Genomic DNA, 8,069 nt, shown 5'->3' with positions numbered 1-8,069 from the left:
GTCATGTCAGTATGTTTTACGGTTTGTAGTTGGGTGCGATTGGTTAACTAGGGAAGTCATGGTCAGGGTATGTTTACGGTTGGTAGTTGGTGTATCTATTGTTACTAGGGATTCGTGTCAGTATGTTTTATGGTTGGTAGTTGGTGTATTTATTGTTACTAAGGATTAGTGTCAGTATATTTTACGGTTCCTTAACGATAAGCTGCTTGGTATATATGTCAGTGTGTTTTATGTCTGCTTATTGACGTAACTTTTTCTCGGGGATAGATTTCTGTTACTTTATACCATAGATGCCGATTCATTTCATCATCCGGTTATGTTTTGAATGGAAAGGCGGTCATTTTTACCGCATCGCAGGTAATTTTTTCTTCATATTAGTCATCTTTAGCGGCCATTGGTGTGAACAAGACCGACTTCTCGGAACTCAGACAAATATAGTGAATCAACCTGTCATCTTATTCCTTTTGCATATAGTGTATTGTTTAGTAGATTTCCCCGTACATATCGCAAAGCCGTACACTATGTTCACACCCTGGCCGCTAAACATATGATATGGCCAGACTGACAAGACCTTCTGGAGACTATTATGATATTTGAAAACTCAATACTGAAGCTTTAAGTGGGTCTGCATAGAGCTAACATCAAAGTCAGAATACAGAAAGGACCATTATGGTATTCAAGAGTTCAATACTAAACACGAAAGTAGGCCGTTATGGATCATAATGGTTTCCGATTATGTGACGTTACAACACTGTGTCTGTAACCCTAGCTGACACGTCACTGTTTCTGTAACCCTAACTGACACGTCACTGTGTCTGTAATGATAACTGACACGTCACCGTGTCTGTAACCCTAACTGACACGTCACTGTGTCTGTAACCCTAACTGACACGTCACTGTGTCTGTAACCCTAACTGACACGTCACTGTGTATATAACCCTAACTGACACGTCACTGTGTCTGTGTCAAAAACTTATGTTGTACTCTGCAAAATATTTGCCAGTTATCCAGTACTATGGAGTGGTAAGGTATAGTGTCCTATACAGTGATCAGGGAATACACCTGTACTGTAGAGGGTACCTGAGTTCACTGAATAGAAAGTGCTGAGTCAGGGTCACTGAGGCGTAACCAAATCATGCAACACAGGTAAGTGCTACCTGTGTGTGCGGCCATTTCAACCCCGGACGTGGACCTGGAAGGTTCACGGATGTCAGAGGCTGTGTGCCAGGGGAGAAATGCCTAAGCTGTGTGCTTGGTAATGAAATGTTACCAGGGCTGTGTGCCCAAAGTTATTATCCAAGTTAGAGATAGTTGAAGTCACTACATGTAAGCTGTGTGCTAGTTTGGGCAAAACTTTGCTACTTGGAGAAGCTGTGTGCTATGTCCACCTCAATGGAGTGTGGGAGTCCTGGAATGAAACAGGAGAGTGAGCTGTGTGCTCAGAAATGCTAAAGAGAGACGCCAACAGTAAGTACATATTTATGTCATTAATGTAAGGTTGGTAAAAATGTTTAGCATGCAAAATATAGGGCGTAATATTATAGGTCATTATTGTAGAATTATTTCCTAACAGAATGTAAAGAAATAGGAAATAGAGAGAAAAGTAATAGGAGATAGTGAGAAAGAGAATTATTAAATGTCATTGTAAGTAAATACAAGTATAATACAAATGTGCAAGTGCTATAAACCCATGAACTTAGAACATTGACTCTGTAACCTTGTAGGTGACCTTGGGACAGGGAGCCATTAGCCATAGAAAGGTCTATGTGCCAGACAATAGTGGGAGCAGCAGAATTCCTGGTCTATTTATGTGAAACCAGAAAGGAGATATGGAGATCTGGACTAGTACAGTGCCTACGGAGGGTATACATATATATACCTATTATGAAATAGTTAAACAACATCGGAGTGAAGAGAACTTTGGGAACCTACCACAGTGATGAACTATATATATTTGGGGTCTGGAGAGACAATGGGTTTCAGAGACGGGTTTTGTTTTGTGTTGCACATTATTAATTAATGGTAGAGAATGAGTGGGAGTGTGAAAGGGTGTTTTGTATGGTGTAAATATTGTTTTCCTATGATTTTGTAAATATGTTCAAGTGAATACATATGTTAATGTAATTTATGTTGTTGTCTCATCTGTTTGCAAATAATTAGGCTAAGCCTATACCCACAATTCTTGACAGTCTGTAACCCTAACTGACACGTCACTGTGTCTGTAACCCTAACTGACACGTCAATGTGTCTGTAACCCTTACTGACATGTCACCATGTCTGTAACCCTAACTGACACGTCACCATGTCTGTACCCCTAACTGACATGTCACCATGTCTGTAACCCTAACTGACACGTCAATGTGTCTGTAACCCTTACTGACATGTCACCATGTCTGTAACCCTAACTTACACGTCAGTGTCTGTAACCCTAACTGACACGTCACTGTGTCTGTAACCCTAACTGACACGTCACTGTGTCTGTAACCCTAACTGAAACGTCACTGTGTCTGTAACCCTAACTGACATGTCACCATGTCTGTACCCCTAACTGACACGTCACTATGTCTGTAACCCTAACTGACACGTCACCATTTCTGTAACCCTAACTGACACGTCACTGTGTCTGTAACCCTAACTGACACGTCATTGTGTCTGTAACCCTAACTGACACGTCTCTGTGTCTGTAACCCTAACTGACACGTCACTGTGTCTGAAACCCTAACTGACACGTCACTGTGTCTGTAACCCTAACTGACACGTCACTGTGTCTGTAACCCTAACTGACACGTCACTGTGTCTGTAACCCTAACTGACACGTCACCATGTCTGTAATGATATATGACACGTCACTGTGTCTGTAACCCTAACTGACACGTCACTGTGTCTGTAATGATAACTGACAAGTCGCTGTGTCTGTAACCCTAACTGACAGGTCACTGTGTCTGTAACCCTAACTGACACTTCACCGTGTCTGTAACCCTAACTGACCCGTCACTGTGTCTGTAACCCTAACTGACACGTCACTGTGTCTATAACCCTAACTGACACGTCACTGTGTCTGTAACCCTAACTGACACGTCACCATGTCTGTAATGATATCTGACACGTCACTGTGTCTCTGTAACCCTAACTGACAAGTCACTGTGTCTGTAGCCCTAACTGACACGTCACTGTGTCTGTAACCCTAACTGACACGTCAATGTGTCTGTAACCCTAACTGACACGTCACTGTGTCTGTAACCCTAACTGACACGTCACTGTGTCTGTAACCCTAACTGACACGTCAATGTGTCGGTAACCCTAACTGACACGTCACTGTGTCTGTAACCTTAACTGACACGTCGCTGTGTCTGTAACCCTAACTGACACGTCGCTGTGTCTGTAACCCTAGCTGACACGTCCCTGTGTCTGTAACTCTAACTGACACGTCACTGTGTCTGTAACCCTAACTGACACGTCCCTGTGTCTGTAACCCTAACTGACACGTCACTGTGTCTGTAACACTAACTGACACGTCGCTATGTCTGTAACCCTAACTGACACGTCACTGTGTCTGTTACCCTAACGGACACGTCACCGTGTCTGTAACCTTAACTGACACGTCGCTGTGTCTGTAACCCTAACTGACACGTCGCTGTGTCTGTAACCCTAACTGACACGTCACTGTGTCTGTAACCCTAACTGACACGTCACTGTATCTGTAACCCTAACTGACACGTCACTGTATCTGTAACCCTAACTGACACGTCACTGTATCTGTAACCCTAACTGACACGTCACTGTGTCTGTAACCCTAACGGACACGTCACTGTGTCTGTAACCCTAACGGACACGTCACTGTGTCTGTAACCCTAACAGACACGTCACTGTGTCTGTAACCCTAACGGACACGTCACTGTATCTGTAACCCTAACTGACACGTCACTGTATCTGTAACCCTAACTGACACGTCACTGTGTCTGTAACCCTAACGGACACGTCACTGTGTCTGTAACCCTAACGGACACGTCACCGTGTCTGTAACCCTAACTGACACGTCGCTGTGTCTGTAACCCTAACTGACACGTCACTGAGTCTGTAACCCTAACTGACACCTCACTGTGTCTGTAACCCTAACTGACACGTCCCTGTGTCTGTAACCCTAACTGACACGTCACTGTGTCTGTAACCCTAACCGACACGTCACTGTGTCTGCAACCCTTCCACATTCCACTTCTAGTTTACCTCGTGATTCACTCAGTAATGAATGATAATATTCGTATTGTATGGAGATGTAACCATTACACCTTAAAGAACTGACGAAAACGTGTCATCAAACAAACTGAATCAAGCTTTTAACGACAATAAGACTGTGATTATGTGATTCAAGGCTCTACCATTTATCCTCAATCTCTTTCGCCACGTTTTGCGTGTAAAAGTATCACCCCTCGATACAAAAGATGCCAATTCGTCGTTTAGTATCTATAAGTACCGCGGTCAGAGAGCTAAACTCTGTCTTCCTTATAGAGAGTTTTGTGATAAGTAACGTGATTTACGCGTCCGATATCCTAACACTACTGTCTTACTAATCCAGTTATCAAAGTACATCTAGTAATGTTGTACCGTGGCAATGTCAAACTAAATTTCTTCGATAAACATGATGATGGCTCTTTTCGATTGGTGAACCACAACTTTGAAAGTAGTCGGCTGAATAGCTGTATGGAAACCCCGGAGGTGTGTTACAATGGCAGTTTGTGGTATTATAATTATTATATAACATAATATATAATGTATAATATAAGTGATAAAAGCTTAAGTGTATCGAGAGATATCTGACACATCACAGCATATAATGAAACAGTGTCCGATAATGGGAAACCAAACAGGTGCCGCATAACAGCTAAGGTCATCAGGGAAAAGGTCATGTATCGTAATGAATATCCGGAATATACCCATTTGTGATTTAGAATGTACGTATTTCCGTACCATATACAGTGTACTCCTGTTGGTTCGTTGTTTAGATGTTTCGTTCTCAGGATATTCTAGCTATATTTGAGTGTCGAAACAAAAAAGTTAAATTAACTAGATACCTTTGTGTTTTGTTAAGAGATCCGGATGGTGACACCATTTCGTTCGTCTGAATGAATGAACATTTTACCGTGACAGCCATTATAATGACATATCGTTGAATAACACTACATACAATATCCATTCGATATCAAATCAAAATAAAAAAAAAAAAAAAACAGACTCACACCTCCCCTAATAAATGTATTTATCAATCTGCCCAGGGCCTCTCATAGATATACCCCACCTCCCTCGTCAATACAATAAATTTGTCCAGGGCCTCACATAGATATACCCCACCTCCCTCATCAATACAATAAATCTGTCCAGGGCCCCACATAGATATACTGTCACCCCCTCATCAATCAAATAAATATGTCCAGGGCCTCACATAGATATACCCCACCTCCCTCATGAATAAAATAAATCTGTCCAGGGGGGCTCACATAGATATACCTCACCTCCCTCATCAATAAAATAAATCTGTCCAGGGCCTCACATAGATATACCCCACCTCCCTCACCAATACAATAAATCTGTCCAGGGCCCACTTAGATATACCCCCACCTTCCTCACCAATACAATAAATCTGTCCAGGGTCTCACATATATATACCCCACCTCCTTCATCAATACAATAAATCTGTCCAGGGCCCCACATAGATATACCCCCACCTCCCTCATCAATACAATAAATCTGTCCAGGGGGGCTCACATAGATATACCCCACCTCCCCCATCAATGCAATAAATCTGTCCAGGGGGGCTCACATAGATATACCCCACCTCCCCCATCAATACAATAAATCTGTCCAGGGCCTCACATAGATATACCCCACCTCCCTCATCAATACAATAAATCTGTCCAGGGCCTCACATAGATATACCCCACCTCCCTCATCAATACAATAAATCTGTCCAGGGCCTCACATAGATATACCCCACCTCCTTCATCAATAAAATAAATCTGTCCAAGATATCACATAGATATACCCCACCTCCCTCATCAATAAAATAAATCTGTCCAGGGCCCCACATAGATATACTGTCACCCCCCTCATCAATAAAATAAATCTGTCCAGGGCCTCACATAGATATACCCCACCTCCCTCATAAATAAAATAAATCTGTCCAGGGGGGCTCACATAGATATACCCCACCTCCCTCATCAATAAAATAAATCTGTCCAGGGCCTCACATAGATATACCCCACCTCCCTCATCAATAAAATAAATCTGTCCAGGGCCTCACATAGATATACCCCACCTCCCTCACCAATACAATAAATCTGTCCAGGGTCTCACATAGATATACCCCCACCTCCCTCATCAATAAAATAAATCTGTCCAGGGGGGCTCACATACATATACCCCACCTCCCTCATCAATACAATAAATCTGTCCAGGGTCTCACAAAGATATACCACACCTCCCTCACCATTAAAGTAAATCTGTCCAGGGCCTCACATAGATATACCCCACTTCCTTCATCAATAAAATAAATCTGTCCAAGATATCACATAGATATACCCCACCTCCCTCATCAATAAAATAAATCTGTCCAAGATATCACATAGATATACCCCACCTCCCTCATCAATAAAATAAATCTGTCCAGGGCCTCACATAGATATACCCCACCTCCCTCATCAATACAATAAATCTGTCCAGGGCCTCACATAGATATACCGATATCGAGGAAAACTGAAACCATCAGGCGACAATATCGAGGACAACTGGAACCCTTAACCGACAATATCTTGAAGGACTATTTAGACAGATCACGTGAACTTTAACCTTTTGGAGCATTTTGAGATTATAAAAATTGTTATATCTTTATTGCACTTACTTATTTTTGGCGGAGCACGTCGTTCTGTAATACATCAAATTATATTTGCTGAGCTAATATTTCCATATTTACATGGCTTATATGAGTTAATGAATTGCGATATTCTTTCTTCCTTTGACATGTATCGATATTTACCCGTGCGTGCAACAGTGCCGCCGATATTCTTTGAGCTTTACATGTTCACTTTGCTCCGCCTGAATTTTTTGGATGAAGATTTTGGGTCGCGTGCATCTGTTCTGACAGGCTTTTGCCGGCGTGGTGAACACATTCATTGTAAAGATCGAGTTTAAAACGGCGTCAGTACTTTGGAAATAAAAGTGGACATCTTATTAGTGTGCTTATAAAAATGCAAGTATGATGTAGACAGTTTGGAAAACACGTGACCTGACAGAACAATGACACTTCAGTATAATGTAGACAGTGTAGAAAACACGTGACCTAACAGAACACTGACACTTCAGTATAATGTAGACAGTTTAGAAACACGTGACCTAACAGAACACTGACACTTCAGTATAATGTAGACAGTTTAGAAACACGTGACCTGACAGAACACTGACACTTCAGTATAATGTAGACAGTTTAGAAAACACGTGACCTAACAGAACACTCACACTTCAGTATAATGTAGACAGTTTAGAAACACGTGACCTAACAGAACACTGACACTTCAGTATAATGTAGACAGTTTAGAAACACGTGACCTGACAGAACACTGACACTTCAGTATAATGTAGACAGTTTAGAAAACACGTGACCTAACAGAACACTCACACTTCAGTATAATGTAGACAGTTTAGAAACACGTGACCTAACAGAACACTGACACTTCAGTATAATGTTGACAGTTTAGAAAACATTTGACCTGACAGAACACTGACACTTCAGTATATTGTAGACAGTTTAGAAAACACGTGACCTGACAGAACACTGACACTTCAGTATAATGTAGACAGTTTAGAAAACACGTGACCTGACAGAACACTGACACTTCAGTATAATGTAGACAGTTTAGAAAACACGTGACCTGACAGAACACTGACACTCAAGTATAATGTAGACAGTTTAGAAAACACGTGACCTGACAGAACAATGACACTTCAGTATAATGTAGACAGTTTAGAAAACACGTGACCTGACAGAACAATGACACTTCAGTATAATGTATACAGCTTAG

The 8,069-nt window shown here is 41.7% G+C and overlaps 1 long non-coding RNA gene across 1 annotated transcript; it reads left to right on the top strand.

Moving 5' to 3' along the window:
- The first annotated feature begins 983 nt into the window (after positions 1-983).
- Positions 984-2,124, top strand: LOC117333627. The gene is made up of 2 exons (XR_004533965.1): positions 984-1,467; positions 1,725-2,124. It is a non-coding gene; the product is annotated as an uncharacterized LOC117333627 (long non-coding RNA).
- The last annotated feature ends 5,945 nt before the right edge of the window (positions 2,125-8,069 follow it).

The sequence above is a fragment of the Pecten maximus genome, chromosome 8 (assembly GCF_902652985.1).
Source record: "Pecten maximus chromosome 8, xPecMax1.1, whole genome shotgun sequence".
Lineage (NCBI taxonomy): Eukaryota > Metazoa > Mollusca > Bivalvia > Pectinida > Pectinidae > Pecten > Pecten maximus.
This window is presented reverse-complemented; position numbering and strand designations above follow the sequence as displayed.